Source organism: Cataglyphis hispanica, chromosome 3 (genome assembly GCF_021464435.1).
Source record: "Cataglyphis hispanica isolate Lineage 1 chromosome 3, ULB_Chis1_1.0, whole genome shotgun sequence".
NCBI classification, from domain to species: Eukaryota; Metazoa; Arthropoda; class Insecta; order Hymenoptera; family Formicidae; genus Cataglyphis; species Cataglyphis hispanica.
Genome location: NC_065956.1, coordinates 5,647,098 through 5,673,601, shown reverse-complemented (window position 1 = coordinate 5,673,601; position 26,504 = coordinate 5,647,098). Strand labels below are relative to the sequence as shown.

The 26,504-nt window shown below is 35.2% G+C and overlaps 1 long non-coding RNA gene across 1 annotated transcript; it reads left to right on the top strand.

Annotated features, from left to right (window-relative positions):
* The first annotated feature begins 12,708 nt into the window (after positions 1-12,708).
* Positions 12,709-14,814, top strand: LOC126848477 (uncharacterized). Its single transcript, XR_007687262.1, has 4 exons — positions 12,709-13,010; positions 13,665-13,808; positions 14,114-14,203; positions 14,652-14,814. It is a non-coding gene; the product is annotated as an uncharacterized LOC126848477 (long non-coding RNA).
* Positions 14,815-26,504: the final 11,690 nt, after the last annotated feature.

Genomic DNA, 26,504 nt, shown 5'->3' with positions numbered 1-26,504 from the left:
ACAATGACAAATATTGACGAATAAAAAAAGGAACAAAAGAAAGAATGGACAAAACTTGAGATATGTATATATTTGTATGCGAGTATGTATAGGGATATATATATATATATATATATATATGTGTGTGTGTGTGTGTGTGTGTGTGTGTGTGTGTGTGTGTGTGTGTGTGTGTGTGTGTGTGTGTGTGTGTGTAGTTTAATATTAAAAGAAGATCCCTCTCTCTTTCTTCCTTGATATCTACCAGAAGTTCATTCTCGTCTATTATCTCCACTGAATATCTTGCGTACTCAAAATGCGATTTTCCAATGAAACTTTTAATTACGAGGATTGGAATTAATAACATGCCACGACGGTAGCTATTTATAAAATGATAACAAGATCATAATAAAGCAGATGTATATTCTCGTACCGTCGCGTCGGCATCGTCTTGATTATTGACTGCCAGAACAGTTATAAAATTGAGGAAACTCCTTAATATACATATTCTTTCAAAAATATCTATATAAATCAAGATTGTTATTTATTAAATTGTTGTTATAGACAATATTTGGATGACTCAATTTTAGTTTTATATATATATATATATATATGAAAATATTGAGTTGATCAAAGATTAGCTATTATGGTAATTAATATACAATTAGTTTCAAGTTTAAATTTGGTTATATGCAAAAAAATACATTTTTAAATTCTGTTTGAATCAAGTTAGTTAGATATTTATTAGATATTTTTTTATTATATTATAAGTTATTTTTATTATATTATAAAACAAATTGCTACAGAAAAAAATTCATTATTCAACTTTAAATATTATATTATAGGTATGTATGTAATTAATTCTACATTTATCTAAGTAATTTTCTCTTAATTAAAATAATACTAAATGTCTGGCTACTACTAAAAAAACAGAGCTAAATAACACTATATGAGGCCTATGGAATTATATCACGAAAAGATATCAGTCGTAACTTTTTTTCTTAAGATTACTAAAGTATTTTATTATGATAAGAGTACTAAAGTATTTTATTATGATTAATTTACTTAAGTTGCAGAGAGTGCATGGAAATATGCCGGTTGCAAATTATTCATTAAAAGTTTAGTTAGAGAGATACTTCGTTATTCGATCTTCTCCTTCTTTCTTTTTTGTAAAAAAAAAAAAAAAATTTAACTGCGAACTTGACTTCAATCATATTTCTTTACATCTATCCCGTTGTGTCCAAGATCAAATGTAAACGTTGTTATTACGTGGTTTTTCATGAAACGTTCTTTTCTGGCGTTCTAATTTCAGATTCAACTTTAGTAAGTCGAATCTGAAATCAGTTGACAAGTTGTCAAAAAAAGCATACAGTGTCGACAATATTTATTTTCGTATAAATATTGTAATTTAGGCCTTTTATGTATCGATCGAAGCTTTAAAAAGCCGCACACTTACGATATTTGTGATTGCATCTTCATCAATATAGAATTACAAATATTTCTCGCGATTTTTAAAGAGCTCGCTGCAGAAGCATGACACATTTTTTGGTCGAATAATTATCGTGATTTCACGGAATTAATTCGGGAAGCGTGGCTAATTAGATAACTCTGTTACATATTTTAATTTCAACCAAAATTCAATAGAAAGAGAGAAAGAGAGAGAGAGAGAGAGAGAGAGAACGCCTCCCACGCAATAATAAGTATGCTTATAACACGGTGCATTCGCGTTCCAGCTGATGACGGATCTCGTGCTCGCACGCGAGGTAACTAAATTGGCCAAAGTTACTGCAAATTTCACGCCCCGGTGTAAAGCAGCTCGGAAGGAAAATTAAAGAGGATGCGACTCTGTGCCGGGGCGAAACACGCAAGAAGCGGATGAAGAAAACGTAGCGCGCTGTAATTTCGCGCTTCGTAAAAGCTCTCTCTCTCTTTCTCTCTCTCTCTCTCTCTCTTTCTCTTCAGATAGACCACGACGTGCTCGCACGACTCGGCGTCGGACCCGGCAAGAACCAGTTTAGTAACCGAGGTTTAATTGTCTGTCTTCGAGAGGCTAATAGTTCTCTCTCGCACCTGTCTTAATCAGATAACGAAGAAATTAATTGTAAATCGCGGTATAAAGATGCAATTTCCTTCGCGTTCATCACAAGGATTGTACAAAGAAAAATTAACAGATGAAATTAACGTTAATTAGAGAAAATACAGTGGATACAGAGAATTTATTATTAATAAAATTATATTACTTATTATTCACAAAATCTTGTTACGTATAGAAGATAATAATGATCAGCGTTATTAAATATCATTATAAATATCTTCTGCATATTGCTAACAATAATACATAATTAATTGTAGTAGATTGTAATTGTTTATTGCGTGCTTTCGGGACTCGTATAAAAAAAAAAAAAAAATAGAAAAAGAAAGAGAGAGGGGGAGAAGGAGAGAGAATTTTGAATACACGAAATAACGTTAAGCAAGATACTTCGTCAGGATATTTCTCGGAGCTTCTTGCGCTCGAGCTTACCAAATGTTTACGTAGCACCGTGGCAAACGACGCAAAAACGACAATGTGCTCTATGTATGCTTTAAAACAGTAACGTTTCTCACGTACACAAGTCGAGAGCCAGAAAGACATCACTATTAAACTCTCTACCCGAGCTAAACAAAAATGTATATGCGCGCTCGGCTTGCTCTTGTTAAGCGTGCAATAGGCAGCTCGGGACGCTTAGTCCGCACAAGGTAACAAAACAGACGGGAACTTCTGGGAAACTTCCGACCGTGACTTGAAATCTTGTTAAATAATTTAGCTCTTTTGTGTACACCCTCCTTCAGTTTCTTCCTCAGCTTGCCACACACACACACACACACACACACACACACACACACACACACGCCTGACTTCTCTAAATGTAAAATACGCATGACTAAGCTCTTTATTATGACTTGATATCCCATTCGCCGAAAGTGCTGTTGCAATTGAGATTAATAATTTTCTGTATTGGGTTGGGGACTCTGTTCCTTTATCTCGTTGCATCGTTGCCGAAAAGTATCACATAATCGAGAAAGCTTGGACAAGAAAATTTGAGTATTCATAATAAACTGACAATATTCTGCTATTTATAATAGTTGTCAAGTATTTAAAATAATTTTTTCTTCCGATTTTATAAAATTTTTGCACGATATATAATTTACAACAGATAGAATTTTGTTTATTACATATGTAACATATAAAAAATAATATGCATTTTTTTATGATTATTTTTTAAGTATTATTTATTTACTATAATTAGTAGAATTTCATTCTTAATTTTGTCATAAGCTATAATATAAACAAGATCACTTAATGTGGCTTTTAATTTTTAAAGCATTTAAATATAATTAATTGGTCGATTTAACATTGAAATTATGTCAAAATGATAATCGAAGAGTCAACATTTCGATGTCGATTCGAGCAAAATTTTAACTTTATAACATTTGATTTTCGACATTAGTTTGATGTGACATCTACAAAGTAGGCAAAAATGTTTTGGACAAACTTTGAGGTTTTAAGAAATTTAACCCTGAACAAAAAATTTCCTATAAACATGAGTCAAAAATGCTTCCTTAGTTAACGTTCAAAAACTTATAAAATCGTGGTTATTTTATACATTTATACAAATATAGGGGAAAGTTTGCGTTTTTTATCCATAAACTTATAATATATAGATCACGCTACATTTTCCGTAGTCAGAATGCGCCAAAAAATAGAAAGAGATAGTTGCTTCTACCATCATCAATCTGTCTTTTTCTAATGATGCGTGGTAGGGTAAAAAAATCTTCGTTGATTGGGAAACAGAAAAGTAGAAGAGATAAAGATGAAGACAGTCAGTAATACAAAACATGCTATCTACTCACATTCTTTAATTCTCGGTCTAGATATACTATGTCTACGTTTTTATCAAAAAATATTAAAACAAAAATTAAAGAATTAAACCTTCGAATCAGAAAAGACGCGTAAAGAAGAACGAAAGGAAACGAGTGAAACATCCTAGAAACAGACTGTACAATCGTAATGGAGGGGATACGCACACAAGCGTGAATCCTGTATTGCGCAGGCGTTTTGCGCATGACGTACAAAATTCATGCTTGTGTGCGTGTCCCCTCCATTACGGTTGTACAGTCCTGTTCGAAATATGTTCCACGTTTCTTTTCGTTTCTTCTTTACTAAATGGGTAAGGTGGTGAACGTTTCTTCATGTTGATTTACCCGTCGCGAGTGAGTTATGCATGCAATAAGTATTCGGAAATGATATGTAATGACGAAGGAATGTTGGATCGTGATAATTGGCCCGTGCGATCGTAATCAGCTATATTTTCCAAGGTAAGAGCATGCTTGGAATAAAGAAGCATATGAAGCATATGGTGGCGTAACGCAAGCGATATCACATTTTCGAGAAAAAAAGTATCAGATATCGGTGCATTGAAAAAGTAAACTTCCACGCAAAGCTTTAAAGCATCTATACTTTCGGAAAATACAAAATTATCTCTTCGGACAACATTATGCGATATCATATATCCGTCGAAAATTGCCACCACGTGTCTCTTCTATTCTGATAACTGAAATTGTCTTATTACATCGAATCAGAAGTACTATACGGAATAATGAACGGTTTTTCAGCATTTAGCCTTGAAATATATTGCTTCAGAATGTGTGATGAATACAATAAATGTCGAAATATCTCGACAGTTAACTTAACCTAACTTAACTTAACCTAACCCACGCGATCATAATCAGCCACATTTTTTTTTTTCAGTTGAAGCATATACAGAGTGTCCTGCAAAGATTGTGCCAACGCTCGTGAGCAGCTAGAGGACAGTAAACTGAACAGAAAAATCCTTTATCATTTTGCAATTTTTGCAATAATTATTGAAATATTAATTATTAACGAATGAGCACATGTTTCGAGCGGCTATCGCGCGGCTAGACCATGGGACCATACGCTTTAAGCGTGATAACGGCAAGTTTCATAATGTCGCACGGCAACGAAAAGTTTGGTATACGACGAGAGTGATACGCGTAAGAACAAACACTTTTCGTTGCCGTGCGACACGTATATGCAACTCTGTATATACAAATAAATGTTCTTGGTGCATAACCGGTTTAAAAACTATCGTTGCGTATTTCGAATTCTCCATATAAGAGAATAGAAGTTTTTGTGCGTATCACGAATATTAAATTATTGACAGAGCCGTGCAAGAATCATTGTCTTGCGTTGATTTTATAATTGAGTTTATTCGTCTCAAGTCTTTCGCGATTGAAAAACGTGTCCGAGAGTACCATATAAAAATAATATTACATTTGTCATAATAAAGCGCATTATTGTCGCGATTATTTGCAATCGCCATCAATCGCTTCATATGTACCAGTGTTTGTCGCGAAACATCATTTTTCAAACATGAGCTTCGAGCAATTTGATATAAGATCGGGTTTAGGAATGAGTTATAAATCGGATCCATCATAAGACTTAGAGAATTAATTCGGGCTTCCGCAGATCACAACTTACATATCAATAGATAAAATAATAAAATCAATAAATAAATTAATAGTCAATAATAGAATCAATAAAACCAATAAAATTAATAGATAAATTAATAGAATTAATAATAGATATATTAATAGAATCAATAACCATAAGTCTCAATCAAACACACATACATTGCAGGATCATGTCCATCATTTCCTTATTCGTATTTTCATTTTTTTCTTAGTTATTCTCCTATGTATTTCCTTGGATGCTCTTTTTTTTCTTTTAAAAGGAAAATCAATTTTCTCCTAGCTTTCTTTTCTCTATCTGCTATCATTCTTGGCAAATTAACCCTCCTTCCTCTCATCTTTTTGAATCTGATGATTTTGAGAAGGCAATTCAAGATTTTGTCAATGAATTACCCGATCTTGAAAAGGAATGATTCTATCACAAATTATGCCCTTCTTCTCTTGTCTTCTAAATCTGACAATTTTATAAAAGCTATCCAAGATTTTGCCAATGAATAATTTAATCTCAAAGCAAAATTACCTTATCAAAATAAACAACATGATGTGAAAAATTTCCCACTATTTCCTAATAAAATTTCCCACTATTTTAATTCCTTCACACTCATGTTTATTATTTTTTCATTACTTTTTTATTGTTTAATTAAACATATTTTTACATTATAATAACCAGTCAAAAATTTAATTTTAAAGATAGAATTTTTTTTATCTCTGATTTATGTCTTACGTACTAACACCGCGAAAAATAAACACATATAAACATGCACATAAACTCGTACATAATGTGAAAAATAATACATTATGGTTTATAATGCTCGCCGGTCCCCTCTGTCGGTTATAGCGGGACCTGGTCTGTAAGCTACCCGTTAATATAAAAGACCCGTTTGACGGCGTGGAGGGGGTAAAATAGACAGTCGGTTAAACAGGAACTGCTCAAATCGGACGAAAAACGTGGTCGTTCTCGCCGTGAATGCAGTATAATTCTCAGTTTTTTGAAATAATTAATAACATATTAAATAAAAATTACACACACTTAATATTTGAACTCAAATTCGTCGCTCAGTTTTTATTCATATAAAGTAATGCACAGCGCAGTGTGCAAATAATAAATTAGCAAAATGTGATGAAAAAATGGTTACAATACTTGCTATAAAGTATCGATTTAATATATCTTTTTAAAAATGAATATCTTGAGAACTGCTCACGGCATATTATTAGAATATTATATATAAATGTTACATAAAATATCATAAAATGCGTCATTTATTTTTATGAATAATAATAGACAAAAACGATAAAAAAATCGCAATATTTTTTATAATATTGATTGAGCATCAAAATGTTAAAAATTTCTTTTTTATTTTGTGATAAAAGAAAATTAAATAAAAAACCGGAAATTCGAGAAGATCTATCTTTCCCAATACTTTGATATGTTTTTATACGACACATATAAAAAATTGTGATTTTCAAAACGCGGAGATATATGCTTGATGATAGATATATTGTCAGATTTTCGTAAAATGTTATATGAAAAATGATATCTCTTGTAATATTGAAATGTAAAAGTGTTAAGAGTTTCTTTTATATCTCATAGAATGCTATTGTCCGGTAGACTTCATAAACTTTTTGTTTTACTAAAATTTTTTATACTGATATATAAGTTATTACGTTCGGCAGACTCCATGATTATTTTCTTTTACCGAAAATTCATTAGTAATATAAAAAATTCACGTTCTAAGAATTGCCCTATATCCGATAGAAATAATAAGCAGGAGAAATCTGCAAGCGAGACTAACTTCTCTGAAATAATATTAGAAAGTCAACCGTACAGCGGATCAATAAATTTAAATATTAGAACCCACTCTGAAGGGTTTGAAAATTTTAAAACAAAAAATAATAGACAGTCAAACGCTAGAAATCTAAAACCATGTGGATGCGAATGACAAACAGACCGCGAGATATTCAAATTCAAGTCCGGATGTTAGATCCAAAAATTCTAAACAAAAAATAGAGCAAGATATAGAACAATGATCCACAGATGATCCGAAATTTAAAACTCGCGACACCACTCGGCTGCCAGATCACCCTCTTATGTTATCTGTTTGATATAAATTTTAAGACAAGTAATAAAATGTCAACTTAGCCGATTATAACTGTCCAATAAGCATATTTTATATAACATTTACATATAATATTCTAATAATATGCCGTGAGCAGTTCACATCAAGATATTCCATAAAACGAAAGCCCTCACCCTTATTCGATAGTAACTACTCTTCATTGGTCAAAATCTAGTCTTATAAACAAAAATCTTCACCAATACCTAATTCAATATACATATATCTCAATAATTTTTAAATGTATTTATAATCATATTTAAAGTCCTTTTTCTTTTTTCTTTTTTTGAATAAATGTAAAATTTTAACCCGTTAAATTTTCCCGTTTTCTATCTCTCTATCCTGATATCGACAAGGTCCCATTCCGAGTCTCAAGTTAATAGGGATTCAGTTCATTTACTAAAAAGGGAATCGCCGAACGAACGGCCTACTGACCGAGTAAAAGCGACCCTTCTGGACGTTGACCAGTACCTGGTCCATCGTTGATCTTAGTGTTATGACCTTATCATTTGCACGGCGACATTCGAACATTAAAGATAGTAGAGCGCAAAACGTTCCATCAAATTCCTTTTCTAAACGAGCTTGCGATAAATATTGGGAAATAATTTAATATGATAAATTTATCTTTTACATATCTTAAATAATATACAGGGTGTCCGATAATTCGCGGATTACCCTTTAAGGGAAGGTAGAGGGTGTTATTCTGAATAGAAAAGTCCTGTACCATTTTGTGATTTTCTCAATATTTAAGAAAATATTAATTTTAAAAGATCAGCCAACGAAGTGCCGCGAAAAGCTCGTGGCGCGAAAATGCCTCCCACTGTCAATTGATATTCGGTCCGCGGCGAAGCAATGGGAGGAACAGTTTGCGAGCATGCTTCGCTATGGCAACTGAAAAAAATACACACATAATGAAAAGATCACATACATAAAACGGAGCGCGCATTATGTGTGTATTTCTTTTGGTTGCCATAGCGAAGCATGCTCGCAAACTGCTCCTTCCATTGCTTCGCCGCGGACCGAGTATAAATTGACAGTGGGAGGCATTTTCGCGCCACGAGCTTTTCGCGGCACTTCGTTGGCTGATCTTTTAAAATTAATATTTTCTTAAATATTGAGAAAATCACAAAATGGTACAGGACTTTTCTATTCAGAATAACATCCTCTACCTTCCCTTAAAGGGTAATCCGCGAATTATCGGACACCCTGTATAATTATATCGCAACGATAAATCTCGGTGCGCGTATTTCGCATGATGTATGTACATTTAGACGTTCTAAAATGTAATTTATTTTTTTATATATGATTTAAACGAGAGAAAATTAAAGAGAAAAATATTTTTATATAAAAACTATAATCTCGTAAAAGTTTTGACATTTAAATTTTAGCTTTTATATAAATATTAAAATTAGTAGTTTTTTTTTCAAAGCTTATAAAAATATTGTATTAATCTGTTTATTATATACATCGAACATAAAATTCAATGCGTATAATAAATTTTTTTAATATTAAATATTTTAAGCGTTACTATAATTTGTATTTTTTATTTATATGTTACAGGTTAACGTAGTGAACGTTCTGAAAGAAAAAGGAGAATTAAAAGAAGCAGAGCTGCCAGATTTGTAGACGCAACAGCATCCTTACAGCATGTGGAGGGGATAAGCTGGTAACATACACAAAAGCATGAGGTTTCGTCTGTGTGCGCTTAACAATCGACTAACTTTGGAATATAAAAAAAAGACAGATCAGAGCTGACTTTTAACCGGACGTTCACTGATTGTGAGTCGCGCGCCTAATAGTGGTGCGCCCGTCGTACAACGGAGTGCTTGCACATAGGCACATCAGGCGTGCGACTCACTGACATGCGCCTCGGCGCTGATTGGCCAGATTTTATTTATTAATAAATCCTTTATTAAGTGTTATAGAAAAAAATGGTAAAGGACTTTTCTGTTCAGTTTGCTGTGCTCTACCCACTTACGAGCGTTGTCTAAAGTGCTTTAGGACACCTTGTATATTTATTGATATATTTTAAGTATAAATTAATTATTTAATTTGCATTTCAATTTTGTATTAATTTTTTGAGATGATATATCTATCTTTTTTTATATACCGAGATAGGTCAAGCGTCGAGCGCACACAGACGAGACCTCATGCTTTTGTGTATGTTACTAGCATAAACATAATATATCTGGTTCGAGTACTAAAGAGTAGGGGTAAAGGAACACGTAGAAAAGGATAAACTCTGTTTCGTGATCCTTCTCTCTCGCTCGCGCGTAACATAGCATAACATAGCGAAAGAGAGGGCTACGCTACATGCAAGCGAAAAAGACGCAAGGAGCACGAAACAGAGTATATCAATTTCTATATCTATTTCTATACTTATAGCCTCCTTAAATAAAGGCTTGATCAAAATATACTATATCTATGGTTACCTGCCAAATCCCTCCACATGCTGTAAGCTGTTGCGTTTGTAATCTAGCTCTGCTAGGAAAGACATCTTGTATCGGCGGAGAAACATAAGAATGAGTATTTATTATTTATATCGGTTATTAAACATCGCGTACGCAAATTAATTTGGTCTATTTAATTGAATACATCAAACAAAAAAAAATTTTACAAAAAATTTGTATAAAAAAAAATTTCATTTTTATTTAAAATTGTTCGATATTTATATATTATTCCTTAGTATGCATCGGATATAAAATATTTCGCACAAAACATTAATTACATTTTGGACGCTGTTATAAGTTGGACATTATATTTGTTTATTACAGACAACGAGCCTCAAAGATCAACAATAACGCTGTTGCGCATCAGGAGAGTGATGAACTTTATTTTGTTTTGAAATAAGGATTGAGAGATATTGTAGTCGCAAATGTACAGGGGCGGCCTACCCCTTTAGATAATCTGTATAAAACCTTTCTGCTGTCTATGATAAGTGTCGTGAACCATTTTAAATATCGCGAGTGTTGAATTTAGCGGTGGACGAACGTTCGAGTTTCCCACTAGATTACGCGGTTGCGGTCGCGAATATTTAAAATCGCAAGTTCACCGTTTCGGGCGAGTCAGTCTTTGTCGCGAAATGTCAGTTTCGAAACATGTGTTTGGCGCAGTCTGTGACAAGTGCAGTGAATCGTTTTTAATATCGCGAGTGTCGAATGTAGCGGTGGACGATCGCTCGAGTTTCCCACTGGATTACGCGGTCGCGGTCGCGAATATTTAAAATCGCAAGTCCACCGTTTCGGGCGAGTCAGTCTTTGTCGCGAAATGTCAGTTTCGAAACATGTGTTTGGCGCAGTCTGTGACAAGTGTAGTGAATCATTTTTAATATCGCGAGTGTCGAACTTAGCGGTGGACGATCGCTCGAGTTTCCCACTGGATTACGCGGTCGCGGTCGCGAATATTTAAAATCGCAAGTCCACCGTTTCGGGCGAGTCAGTCTTTGTCGCGAAATGTCAGTTTCGAAACAAGTGTCCCGCGCAGTCTGTGACAAGTGCAGTGAATCGTTTTTAATATCGCGAGTGTCGAATGTAGCGGTGGACGATCGCTCGAGTTTCCCACTGGATTACGCGGTCGCGGTCGCGAATATTTAAAATCGCAAGTCCACCGTTTCGGGCGAGTCAGTCTTTGTCGCGAAATGTCAGTTTCGAAACAAGTGTCCCGCGCAGTCTGTGACAAGTGCAGTGAATCGTTTTTAATATCGCGAGTGTCGAATGTAGCGGTGGACGATCGCTCGAGTTTCCCACTGGATTACGCGGTCGCGGTCGCGAATATTTAAAATCGCAAGTCCACCGTTTCGGGCGAGTCAGTCTTTGTCGCGAAATGTCAGTTTCGAAACATGTGTTTGGCGCAGTCTGTGACAAGTGCAGTGAATCGTTTTTAATATCGCGAGTGTCGAATGTAGCGGTGGACGATCGCTCGAGTTTCCCACTGGATTACGCGGTCGCGGTCGCGAATATTTAAAATCGCAAGTCCACCGTTTCGGGCGAGTCAGTCTTTGTCGCGAAATGTCAGTTTCGAAACATGTGTTTGGCGCAGTCTGTGACAAGTGCAGTGAATCGTTTTTAATATCGCGAGTGTCGAATGTAGCGGTGGACGATCGCTCGAGTTTCCCACTGGATTACGCGGTCGCGTTCGCGAATATTTAAAATCGCAAGTCCACCGTTTCGGGCGAGTCAGTCTTTGTCGCGAAATGTCAGTTTCGAAACATGTGTTTGGCGCAGTCTGTGACAAGTGCAGTGAATCGTTTTTAATATCGCGAGTGTCGAACTTAGCGGTGGACGATCGCTCGAGTTTCCCACTGGATTACGCGGTCGCGGTCGCGAATATTTAAAATCGCAAGTCTACCGTTTCGGGCGAGTCAGTCTTTGTCGCGAAATGTCAGTTTCGAAACATGTGTTTGGCGCAGTCTGTGACAAGTGCAGTGAATCGTTTTTATATCGCGAGTGTCGAATGTAGCGGTGGACGATCGCTCGAGTTTCCCACTGGATTACGCGGTCGCGGTCGCGAATATTTAAAATCGCAAGTCCACCGTTTCGGGCGAGTCAGTCTTTGTCGCGAAATGTCAGTTTCGAAACATGTGTTTGGCGCAGTCTGTGACAAGTGCAGTGAATCGTTTTTAATATCGCGAGTGTCGAATGTAGCGGTGGACGATCGCTCGAGTTTCCCACTGGATTACGCGGTCGCGGTCGCGAATATTTAAAATCGCAAGTCCACCGTTTCGGGCGAGTCAGTCTTTGTCGCGAAATGTCAGTTTCGAAACATGTGTTTGGCGCAGTCTGTGACAAGTGCAGTGAATCGTTTTTAATATCGCGAGTGTCGAATGTAGCGGTGGACGATCGCTCGAGTTTCCCACTGGATTACGCGGTCGCGGTCGCGAATATTTAAAATCGCAAGTCCACCGTTTCGGGCGAGTCAGTCTTTGTCGCGAAATGTCAGTTTCGAAACATGTGTTTGGCGCAGTCTGTGACAAGTGCAGTGAATCGTTTTTAATATCGCGAGTGTCGAATGTAGCGGTGGACGATCGCTCGAGTTTCCCACTGGATTACGCGGTCGCGTTCGCGAATATTTAAAATCGCAAGTCCACCGTTTCGGGCGAGTCAGTCTTTGTCGCGAAATGTCAGTTTCGAAACATGTGTTTGGCGCAGTCTGTGACAAGTGCAGTGAATCGTTTTTAATATCGCGAGTGTCGAATGTAGCGGTGGACGATCGCTCGAGTTTCCCACTGGATTACGCGGTCGCGGTCGCGAATATTTAAAATCGCAAGTCCACCGTTTCGGGCGAGTCAGTCTTTGTCGCGAAATGTCAGTTTCCAAGTTAGTACTTTTGTTGTTTGTGATAAGTGGCGCAAATATCTTCTATCATCACTGGTGAATTGGGCTGAGACTGCCGGTAAGACCAAACCAGGTATTTTGACATCCCTAAAAAATTTTTGTTTTTTTATTTTGATATCTAATTTTTTTAGCAACTAGTTTTATTTTCTCATAATTTATTGTTTACTAAATCTACTAAGAGTCAGTCTAATTTTTTTTATTTTCCGATTTAAAAAAAAAAAAGAAACAATTCTATAGTAATATCTAGACAGTTTTACTTTTCTTTCCCTTACATATTGATTAAAATATGAAAGTAACGTTTATAATGCTATGTTTAGGAATATATTTTATTGATATAAATATTCGTATGTCTTTGTCATTAAAAAAGGAATACTTGGATTGATAAATCGATGTAAACTGTAAATATTTTTATTTATTTTTAATTTCATTTTATTTTATTTTGTAATTATTTTGTTTTTTGTAATTATTAGTTACAAATATTGTTTGATCTACAAATTAATTAATGCATGTCGTGTGTAATATACATATATATTTTTTTATTATTTAGAAATCGGAATGCATAATAATATTTTGATATATCAGCTATTTTCACATTTCAAAGCTTAATAGCTTTTGATTATATTGTTTATTTTCTCTCTTTCGATGATAGTCATCTCTTTCGCTGCATTTAAGTATAAAGTTACTAATGGATGTATGTGTAACGCGGGTGCAGCACAAACAGCCGGCGGGGTCTGGTATAGGCAACGATAAACACGGTTAGGCGACATAACTCGTCCGATGGAAAATGGAAATGGCGAGACATCGAATCGAATGCCCGTCCGCTTGTAATTTCGGCCTACACCGAGTAATTATACTGGTATGTATGCGCTTGGTCGCGGAATTTTATCGTTTGAAATACTAGCTGAATCTTTTGTTAAAAGTGCTTTTAACATTAGTATACATAATAGTCGAAATGAGTCATATCACAAAGTTTTTTTTTTTTATAGTATGATTATATGAATGCGCTTATATAAGAATTGAGAAATTATAGCATTATAACTTTGAAAAATCTTCAAATTATTTTATAAATTACATTTCGTTACACTCACGTGTAAGTTATCACATTTATAAATTTTTATTGCACATTTATCTAATTTACATTTGCTTAATTGTCTTTTACAGAATTTATCATGTCTTTTCAATTGCAATGACGTCTACCGTGTTTATCATATCAATATGTGTCAATTAGATCACTTGTCTCTCGATACATAGGTACGTATTGATCCGCTGTAGAATAATTTATATCTGAGACGACACATATCTCGAGTTCTCTGCGGGACCGATTTGATTTATCATTGATTTCTATCGATCACTGAAATATTTCAAGAACGATTAGTAGTATATTATTTTGAAATTTGCCTGTCTATACAAAAGAAAAAGAGTATCAAGATATAACCGATAAAATTTACCTTTTGAAAATAAGTATATATATTTTTGAATTAAATGAAAATATATGTGTGTATTATATTTTGTTGTAATTTTCATGCACATTTATCGGATTCTTTCGAGAAATTTTTTATCGATAATCCCGCGGTATTTTGAACAATATACTATATTATTATTATCAGCATGCAGCATTCGCAATATTGCGGAAGGGAAGTTCTCTCGGGTAACGGTGCTATAATCTCGCCTATTAACAATTCTGTATATACATTTTTAGGTCATGAGAAGCAAGATAGAGACTGCGGCCATTACGCGAGTTCTCTCGTTGTGGCGTAAATGCACTAAGAAGCCGGGCAGAATGAGCCAAGCCTAAGCTTCATTAAGAACTTACTCGGCCGTCCAATGGCCGTGTTTGTTCACTGAAGTTCCGGCGCGATGTAGTAAGGGTCTAATATATGTTTACATACGAGACGACGACTTTACGTCGTTGTATCGCCGTTTACATTATCCGACGCAGTGGCCACTCGCGCATAGTATGTATATATGTATGAGGGTGTGTGTGTGTGTGTGTGTGTGTGTATAGCCGTTCTTTAAAATTTAATTACGCAGCTACGGCTGTGCGAGTTAGAATGAATCTCCCGTGCACTTCGAGTAGGTGCAGCGCTCTCATTATGGACTCCTAAGAGCTTCTATTATGTAAGATTTTTTAAGTACTTGCAAAGAGAAGGGAAGAAAGAGAGAGAGAGAGAGAGGGAAAGACGGAAAAATTAAGTTGTCGCACGGCGCCGCTAAGTATGCTTAAGCATACTCCATAAAAAAAAAGGAATAAGAGTCATCTCAGCTTTCTCGAAGTTCTTAACAAAAATGCCGCGAAAAAGATCACGAATCGCGCGATGTGCCCGATAAATTACGCCCGTGTTTCAAAGTGCGTGCCGTCACACAAGTCGGAAGGACGGAACAATTAATTTGGATACCCTTCACAAAGACGATTCGATTTTGCGGTAACTACGATTGAGTAGCGTGTTGTTGTCCCAAGATACATGATCGATCATGCCCTCTGCTCGTCTCGCGTCACAGTCGCATCGGAGGGCGAAAACGTCATTCGAACGGTGGCTGATGCAATTTAATTCGGAAATCTAAAATGTGATATTAAATTTTATTGAGAAAACTTTTTATGAATTTGACAAACATATATACATACATGGACAAATACATATACACATACACATTAAACGTAATTATCTTTTTAAATTGCTTTAGAGAATATAAGCTATTATTTTGCTGATATATTTTTTTAGAAATCAGCATATTAAAATTTATTGTGGCTATGCTGATATAACATGTACACAACACATGATAATTATTATTTACGTTTGAACTATTCCAAATTTCTATTATGGAAAACCTATTAAAATTTTTATGTCATACAAATACTTGCATCCGCGGTGTTCTAGTTGAAATTACTTGATGGTTATTCTTACAAGAGAAAATTTTCCGTGTAAAATCTTTTTCCAGCAATTGTGTGAGTCAATATTTAAAGTTAAAAAAGTTTTAATTACGTTGTCCAATGCACCTCAAATCGATAGCGACGAGCGATTCAATCAGTAATATCGTGCAAGAATAGCTTTTATTGTTTTTAAAATAAATTTTTGATATATTTAAATTGTATAACTTTTAATATATTTGTGCGAAGGAGCTATTATACACGCCTTCCAATATAATATATCGAATACATAATAATAGTGGGATATAATATTAATTATATTAATAATATGCGCGAGAAATGAAGAAAAAATTTTAAAAATAAGACGGCATTTATATAAACGCATTACTTGTAGAAGTTAACGTTATTACTTAGCTAAAATAATAATCCTTGCTCTCGATGTCAACAACTTTTTCAATTCGCCAACGAATGATAGACTTTGTAAGCTTAAAAATTGCTGTGTCACAAACATTCAACCTACAAACCATTATGAAACAAACTTGATATTACAGGCCAATTAATTTTTAATTTAAAGTGGATATGATCCACTTTTATATTCAGTATCGCACCAGTGTGCATGCAAACATTTAAATAAATTCTCCTTTGAAAGTTGCAATAGTAAAAATGGTATTTCGCGAAAGCTTGCATTAATACCATATACGGTAATAGCATTTGCGATCGATGCGATCTTTTTTTTTTTTCATGCAAACGTGCGTCGAAACGTGAGAGCCAAGGGGTGAGAAACACGAGAGAATTCGATCGGGAAGGGGTTAAATTGAGCACGATTAACGTTCAGGCGATGCTTCGGCAGTGGCACGGATTGTAGTGAATGAATCACCGGGAAATCGTATACACTGGTATTATGAACGACAAGGGGGTGCGTTACACGCTTGTTCGCCACCGCAACAAGCGACACGAGCAGAGAGGCGCGCTTGTAAATTCGACCGCAATATATTCGTGGCAACGGTAGAGCAATCACGCGACAGCGTTGCTCGCCTGAACGTAATGAGCGATTTTAAGTCGAATTCATTGTCGGTCCATCTGTCATGGCGCGTTAGTACGCCTTGCTCCGAAAGGGAATCGCAATTTTATTTCGCCGCCTTTTATTTTTTTTCTCTCTTGCTCTACATACCTACATACATATTTCGTAATATTGCTCGAAATACAGAGGAGGAAGAGACAGTGCGCAAGTGAATTTGTCGGTATGTGATGATTCTGGGCAAACCTTTTCCCTCGCTTTTTCGTCCCGGCTTTCAAACATCATACATTTTCCCTAAGCTGTTTATGTGCTTTGCTCAGCGATACAAGTTCGCACGGTACCAATATGTTTCTCGTACTGTTCCTCATCTTGCGCACGCAAGAGGGAGGGCGAATGATATACTTTTCCGAAAATATCATTGTCCGACACCGTTTGCTTGGTTTGCGCGCGTGTTTGCGTGTACACGAGAGTCTGCATTATATATTTATATCCGTAAGCCGAGCGTTTGCTGGATATTTACGACAGATTGTCCGGTTAAGCGGCTTTGCCGTATATAAGTTCCGATATTCTGGAAAGAGGCTGTTCCGGTGAGATTTGGGCGTACTCTTGCTCGCCCGCCGACGCGGCGGAAAATAGTTTTCTACGATATCGTGTATACGGATTGCATTACCGTTTGCGAAATAAATCACGTAATCGATATCGCGGTGATTCGCCAACTTAACGATAACAGCCGTCTTGTAATGACGCGAAGTCGATCGTGGAATAAAAAGAAATTTCATGTTTCGCAGAGAATTGTACTTGTTCAAACATAACGACCATTAGTCGTTATTTGAGACTGTTTGTATTTGAAAAGTAAGTAGGAGGATATCGATATCGTCATTACAAATGGAAGCAAAAATTAACTTTCACATTTTCATGTTGATACGCTATAGGTAAAATTTTATTTCATATTGTTTATTATAGATTAGATAAAACTGTAAAGCTGATGGGAAAATTAATTAAATATTATTGTTTCATTTATTAAAAAAGATGAGAAGAGAATAAAAGATTTCACAAATTTAAGAAAAAATTTTAATTACTTTATTTAATTTTACGTAAAATCCGAAATTATAATTGTTGTTATTTGTTTAGCTGCAAAAATTAAATTTTTCTAAAAACATGAGACATACCGATGTGCTTATAAAGCGTTATATGGATAGTGAAGATTAGATAAGACAAAATAGTACCATAGTCTTTGTTGTCTTGATATTTTTGTCTTGAAAAGGGACAATCTCGCGATATTACGCGGCAAGCAACGAATACCGCTTGGTTATTACGTATTCATCCTTCGTCAAGTGAGAGAAACGACAAACGGCGAGAATACGTTGCCAACAGTATCCTAGCAGCTGTTATTAATCCACTCGTTTGTCACAGGCGCTTACCTTGTACAATCCTTCTCATCCCAGTGTCCCTTTACAGATATTTCCTCTCCCTTTCGCTGCTTTACGAGCGTTATCATTCCGTCAGTTCGTTTGCGGCGATTACAGAAACATTGCATTTACATTGCGGAGCAATTTTTTTTCCGTAACATCTTCAACAAATTTATGATATAACAAGTAGTAAATATAATAGTACCGCATAACTTTTTTTCACCTTTTGATTGCAATAAAATATGCATTTTGTTATTATGAATATGTGATTGTAAAGCTCGACAAAGATAAATAAATATTTTAAGTAAATTGATAAATAATTATAATAATATATGTTTATTTTACTCGCGCTTATGTACAAAAATATTCAAAATGGATAAACTTTGTGTTGAACTTTGCGGTAAATAGATTAATCGCTTGATATATGTGAAAGAGAGATAAAGGGTAAAATCAATTTAATTATAATTGCTCTAATAAATTTTATATTAATTATATATTTTATATTAATTACATATTTATTTATATATTTATTAATTACATTTTTTTTTAAATAATTACGAATAAATATAATTTTGTTTCAACATTTTAATATTACTTTTTTTATATATTTTTTTTGTTTGATAATGTATTCTGTGATGAACAAATTTTTTTAAATTATAATTGCTAATAAATTTTATATTAATTATATACATATTTTTTGAAATATTTATATAAATATAATTTTGTTTAAATATTTTATTATTTTTTCTATATTTATTTGTTTGACAGTGTATTTTGTGAACATACTTTTTGGGAATGAATTACTATCCCCATATGTATAATTCTGAGGATACATTATCTACTAATAAAATCATTCATCATGTAAAATAAAAATTATTTTGTATAATAACAAGAGGTTAAATTGTTAAAATTGTTTCTTAATTTTTTTAAAGCCATGAATCACAATTCAATAATTTACATGGAAATTATAATAGTAATGAAAAAATTTTGTATAACTCGCATGTATCTTTCTTAAGAGGATGTAGCGGCAAATAGAAGTTTGAATTGGTATCTTTTCCGGCAAAGTTTCAAGCAAGTTTTTAATAATTTTGGAAATATAACAAAGATTTTTTTCATAAATGATTAGTTAGACAATTCTTAGATGTTTTTTGAATTATTAGATTTAATTTTGAAATATATTGGTTATTTTTGCGGTAATCTAGTAGTTTAAAAAAATTAATATTTTTGCACATTTTATCATAATTTTATCAAATAAATTTACGATGTGTGTATAAATAATTGATGTGTGATAAATAATTATTTCATATATTAGATAGATAGATAGCTATATATAACATTTTTTGATTGTATTATAATTTCAATTAAATAATTTCTAATATTATCGTATAAAGTTATATATACATATAATACTTATGAACACACATACTAAAACGTATTTGATACGTCTCAATGCATGAGTCTTGAGATCGATAGAAAAGTGATTTACTTGATTAAGGCGGCGGAAAAATTATTCTGGCATAATTTCATTACTCTTCTCGGCACTAGAAGGGTTAAAGGGGTTAAACGTGAAAGGGGACACATGGTTGGTGTAGGGTTTTTTTTTGGTCGGCGAACATATTTATTCCTCCACCCTTTATCTTCATGTGACGCCGGGAGCGCCCATATAGGACGATCGGAAGCGGCAGACTAGCCGTAATCGATCGGGTCGAGCCAGTGATTAGCGTGTAATCGAATAAGGCCGAGCGATCGTCGATTAGCGATAACCGATAGCCATCCCGTTAGGTAACCGATAAATTGCTGCACACACATATATATATATATACACACACACACACACACACACACACACACACGCACATGCACATACTCACGTGTTCACTATCCACGTCGCCCCGGGCTGCTGCACGACGCGAATGAGGGAAGTGGGGGAGGAGGGCACCGAGATAGGACCCCCTCGAATTCCCCGGAGTATCCGTAAGTCGACATTGACGGGCTGACGGACTGGACAGCTGCTGCGCGTACCCCGTTTAATATTCCGCCTAATTCAGCAAATAGGAATGCAATGAGACGCGAGGATCCGCCGATAGATTTGACCGGATCTATTTCGCCCAAAATGATATTTAGCATTTGCGTCTCGCGAAATAGGCATCGCGCTTCCGCTCCGGTGCGATCGGGATCGGCATCCAAATTTGGTACAAATCAGTAAATCGCGTGTCATCGATTTAACGGGTGAAATTCTATCAAAAGTCGTGTATCTTTCACACGAGAAAATAATATCGTTTCGATAGTTGCCTGTCGCTGTTAATAAAGATTATATATTATTAGAAAAAATGCGAGCAATTTTTAAATATATTGATTGATGCGAAAAATTCAAAAACGGAATGAAATTAATCTTTAGACGACAGACAGTATCTCGTACACATCATGCCCGTCACGTCGGAGCGTACAGTGTTAATCCTGGGATTTTCGTACTTTTCCAAATATTATACTGTGCTCTAAATGTAGTTGAGATTTTCTCCATACCTGGATATTAATTGATAATTGATATAACGTATCTCTCTTTAATCTAGTACAGCGATAAATGACCTGCGGCGCGCGCGCGCGTGTATAACACAATCAGAAAGCAGAACGCGATTAAAATGTATTATTTGTGATAATTGCCACAATTCATAATCAATGTGTTTGACAGATGTTTTGTACACAATAGAAAAAAAAATTTTATATTTGAGGATCTTACAAAAAAGCATAAAATGTATTTTTACGTCAAAATAGTCTTGCTGTTCTGATGTGTTTTTTTTTTATTTTTATGATATTAATTATTTTTTTAATATATTGATTATATTTTAATCTGCCCTTTTTGCTAATTGCGTCACGCGAAATTCTACGTTTCGCTGTCGAGATCTTCTAGGAACACTCGATAAAAATCGGGCTGCGTTTCAATGTTCGCGAATTAACAGAAAATTTATCACGACGATTTATATACGCGCGGTTTAAAGGGCGAATTCGCGAAAAACAGGAAAAAAAAAAACGGACACGACGGCCCCGGAATACACCCTCTCGTATTCGCGGCTCCGTCATGGAGACATTCGTAAGAAAAGAGGAAACCGACTCGACCGCGCTTCTCGCAAAAAGAAAGGAGGAGTGCTGTCGAGGGAGAATTTCAGTTCCTTCTGTTTGTTCGTCCCTAAGGGACGCGTAGGAGCGACGACGGTTAAACGTTTTGCGTCGTCGGTTCTCGGGCGCAATCTCTCGTATTCACGGAAAAGATGGTACAGTTTTACTTGTTGCGGATGTTATGACTGAAATGCATATTATATCTCGTTATATGAATGTATCTAATATTTATATTATCTTTAATATTTTAGGGCGATACTCGAATAAATGAGCTATATTATTAAATGAATAAAATAATGGAGATTATTTGTAACGTCGATTAAAACAACTTTATAAAATTAATGCGATAGACGATTAAAAGAAAAGCAAGAGAAAAAAGAAGCAGATTTTTCTAAGCTAAAAAAATTGAGAGAAATATAAATAAACTTGAAAACTGTATTACATTTAACCAATTCTTATATATCAAAAATCGTTTTTTAAATAAAACGTTTTTCAATAAAACTTTTTAATTAAATTTTTTATAAAAAATTCTTGGGAGAACGCGTTACATATACAATTAGAGGATATCTTGTATCTCTATCTATTTTTATTTTTATTAACATGCTTCTTTCTCGACATACGGCTAATAACGCGTGCAGCTCGGGGAAATTCACTTGTAAATTCATGTCACGAGACAATGGCGGACCGAGAGGCGACGGGCAAGACCGCACGTTGTAATTCCGTCTCATTGTTTTCCAAGCGCGACGCCGACGGGCGGTAGCCGATGGAAATTTAGTTTTTTTTTTTTCTTTTCTTTTCCGCGCCCCTTGAACTCTACTCTTTCTCGCCGCTCTCTTCTTTTAAACTCTTCATCTTTCTTTCCTTCTTCGGTCTGCCCAGGAGCGGATCTGTACGAAAATAACTTCTGAAAATTGAGTTTTACGCTGTCAGTTGTCAAGAGATCTGATGGAATTATTGCGTTTAAAAGTATATCTATCAATATTTAAAACTTATAAATTATTGTGGAGTAAAAAAAGTGTTTGGCTCACATGTGTTTGTTTCGCTTCGAATGCATAAAATTGCAGCGCGATAGCTTTTCATTTTTATGAAATAAGGATGAGAAAGAAAAAAGCGCAATTTTATATTCTTGCGAAGAGTATCTCGGTTAGTTTCAGCTCCACTGACGTTGTCAAGGAGAGCTTGAAAAAAATATTAGATCCCCGGGAAAGTTAGGATCCACTCCTGGATCTGCTCTCTCGGCCGATCCATACCTCTTTTTCTCGTTGCATGTAAATTTCCCTTTTCTCTCGCCTACTCTGTCAGTGTGAGCCACTTTTTCCTTCTCTTCGGATACGTCGTGTTCGTATGTTGGAAGAACGGCCCGGTGTATCTACGACGATTACGACGAAGACGACTAGCGACGCGATTTGAAATTCAACGATGCCGGACGCGACGCGCGCCAGCCGCTCGTCCTTCTCGTGTCGGACCCGTTGTCCTGTTGTCACAGCTGCGGCTACCAAAGCTATCGTATGTCCTCGCGAGATGTACTAGCCTTCCGTTTGGATTCCGCGAGACTGCCGTTACCGGAGTACGAATGTTACCGGTGTCGTTCACGCTCGAACGTTTCGTGTGCGATGTCGTATTCTCGAGTGATTAAATTTTAAAAAGATGAATATGTGGAGGTGAGCAAATTCGCTAAATTCTTTAGTCAATTGAGAACTGCGACGAAATTAATTTAAAAAAAACAGAAGGTAGATAAAAAGTGTTAGATAATTACTAATTAATGCGAAAATATTATTAATATTTAATACGTACTATATGAGATTTTTAACGTATTTATTATATTTATTATATTAATATATTTATTATATAAAACTCTTATAAGAAGAGTTTTTTGCCTTTTTCAATATTTGTCATCAGCGTCGTTGTTCATTGTTTACAACCATGTCGATTTCATTGCGGAAACATCACGTACGTGCAGTAAAACGAATTGCAAACGAGAGTATAGCGTATAACACTTTCTCTACCGTTAGAATCGACTAGAAGAGTACTCTTCTCCCCAACTTTATTGCATTAGCAATGCAACGCTGATCGGATGCAGCGACGCAGATGGCCTTTCGTGATATCGTATCGTCCTATCTAACGTTCTCGGCACGAGTTGCCATGCAAACGAGATTAAGAATAACGAGGATGGAAGTAAGAAGGGGGTAGGGAAATATCACGAGGCCGTGAGGATGAAAAAGGAAGATGAGGGGAAGGAGAAAGATGAGTCTCTCTTTGGGCGCGGTACATCTTTTTAGTTACCATAGTTACTAAAGTTAATGGAAAGAAGTCGTGGCGGCTTCTCGTGCATTAACAATTCGAAAGGTCCTTCTTCTATTTTTCCTTCCCCCGCCGTTTTCTTCTTCTTCTACACTTCTTCTTCCTTTCGTCAAAGTCGCGAATCCGCTCGCCGAAAGAGAGATTCCCCTTTCTAAATGTAGAAAGGCAATCACGATGGCATACTTCGCTCTCCTTCTCCTCCCTTCCCGGTTTTTCGCCGTTTTGCGTTTCGTTAGCGCCGTAATGGCTGATGAATAATCCCCGGCAAACGAATTAAGAAAAAAGATGTCGCCGAGCAAGCCTTCTCCCCTCATCGTGGCTCGCCTTCTTCCCCCCCCCCCCCCTCTCCCCTCCCATCCGAGTTATAAATTCCCGGGCTACGCCGGTATTTAATAGAGACAATGAGAAAATGAGGTAGTCCGGTATCGCTAAAATATCGCTCTCGCCACTCTCATAAATCTGACATTCATCTTATTTAAGAGCGCGATTTCGATGTCGCTCTTTTAAATGATATCTTTCACGTTTATATGATTAATTAGATTGCTTCGAGATACAAATCATGTCACGTTCAAAAGATCAACATGGTGTAATATGTTTGCGCAAAATACGTAGGCAAAGTTACAGCTTTAACAATCGTAATAAATTCATCATTCGAAATTCGTTACTCGTCCGGGGAACTTAACAGCTACTGTTTTAATCGAATATTCCAAGTCTAATGTTACAGCGAAAGTATGTGTTTTTTTTTTTTTTTCCCAATACATCGTTATCTTAATTTTTTTTTATCGACGTAATATTATAGGCATATAATTTTCTCAATATAATTGGTCGCATGTGTTTTATTTATATTAATGACTCATATTACGTAGCGACGGTTATTAAGGGAATGACGTTGAATGTGTGTTATCTTATCCCCAGCGACGATCCGCTTCATGTTGTCAAGCGCAAGACAAATTGTGCGGACTGATTGTATTTAAGGGAATCATGGAAATCCGCGGGGCTACAGATGGGATGGGCTCTTAATCTTTTCCGTAGTCGATTGCGCGGATGAGCGAGACGCCGCGACTCCTTCATCCCTCTTTATTAATTCATCTTGTAAATCGTTATATATATATATACACATATATATAGAGTTTCGGGAGGTTAATTGCTGTACGATACATATAAAATATTAATGACTCGTGCAAAGTGATGACACCGTTTGATACCGCCTTGTATCAATATAGAGATGTAGTGAGTATGATTAATTCACCGTGTTCTCATTCAGAGAAAATGAAAATGAAAATAAAATAGTGTTTTTGTAGTTAAGAATAATCAAATCAATATTTAGAACGTAACAGTATTTAGCATATATTTAATAATTATTTTCTTCTTTTTATTAGTATTATAGTTTATATAAAAGTTAGGAGAAATAAATTTATAGATTATTATTATTAATTATCTCTCGCTAAATAGAATAATAAAATCGACAAATTAAATTTAAATATATCATATAATATGACAAGACAGAAAAAGTACATAAATATTTAACATCCGAATTTTAAAAAGTTCGCAGATAGGATATAATAAATTTTTTAATATTAATTACTGTTTGCTATGAAATAAATTAAATATATTTAGGATTTCGGGAAATATTGATAGTACGGGTTATCACATGCAATTTTCAAGAAAGATTGTTTTTGCAATATACGGAGTGCGACATTTAAATTGACACATCTAAATATCATAAAAACAAAGCATTTTATAAAAATATGTTTGAGACAAAAGTTGTTTGTTTTAAGGGAGGAAGAGAATAGCATCATTTATTTTTAATTTAGTCGATGTTTTGAAAATCAACTTTATTTTTTTAAATAGAAAACCTTATTTTTTATTACATATTCTTATAATCCTTTTTGAGATCTTTTTAAAACTCTATAATAAAGTATTTTTTCATTAAATATTTTTTAAGTTATTTTATATCTTAATCTGACATATTTTGATATAAAATACGTATATACAATATAATATATCTCGTAAAATATTTAATTTTTAATAATCTTATTATAATACCTTTGTTTAAAACATTTTTTTACAAAATGTTTTGTTTTTATGATATTTAGATGCGTCAATTTAAATGTCGCACCTTGTTTTTCGCAAGAAATTTCCACCGTCGTCGTAGAATTCGTAAAAATAAAAAATATCTAAAAAATCGATATACTTCGTGGAACGATCGACGATATGTTTTTTTTTTCTCTGTGGTGACAGGTTACTGTCTCGCGTTACCGATTTGCGGCGAGTGTCGTTAAAAATTGATCCGGGAAGTAAATGCTGGATGCGAAGTGAACAGAACGATCGATCGTTTTTACACCGGATTTTGGTATCAAGCAAATCCCAGCTGCGTCAATAATCGACGTGTCTATCGTTCACCGTAGAAATTTTACGATCCTCGTTATCACTCGCGTTGAACACCGGCGGTATCGACGAAAAGCCTCCTCTCACGTTCTCCAAATCCATGGACAGCTGTGTTTCCGAACCGGGACTAATTCGTGGTTTCGCGAGAGATTAATTGATGGAGAATTAAAAGTGTCGCGCGTCATCGCGCTGTCAGTGTCGATATTACGGCGCGACGGAAGAAAACACTTTTTATCCCACGTCCATCAGCACGCTCGTTTTTAGACGCAATCGAAAGCGAGTGTGACTTATGCATTTGCGTTTGCGAAAACAGCGTAACGGCCGAGATATTTCTAAAACCGGGCGAGATATATATACAATATACATATATATATTGAAAAAAACTCTTTTGCATTTCCACGTTTCGTGCAGAAATATAAAACATTGCGTGCAGCAAAAATCGATTGCAGTGCAAAA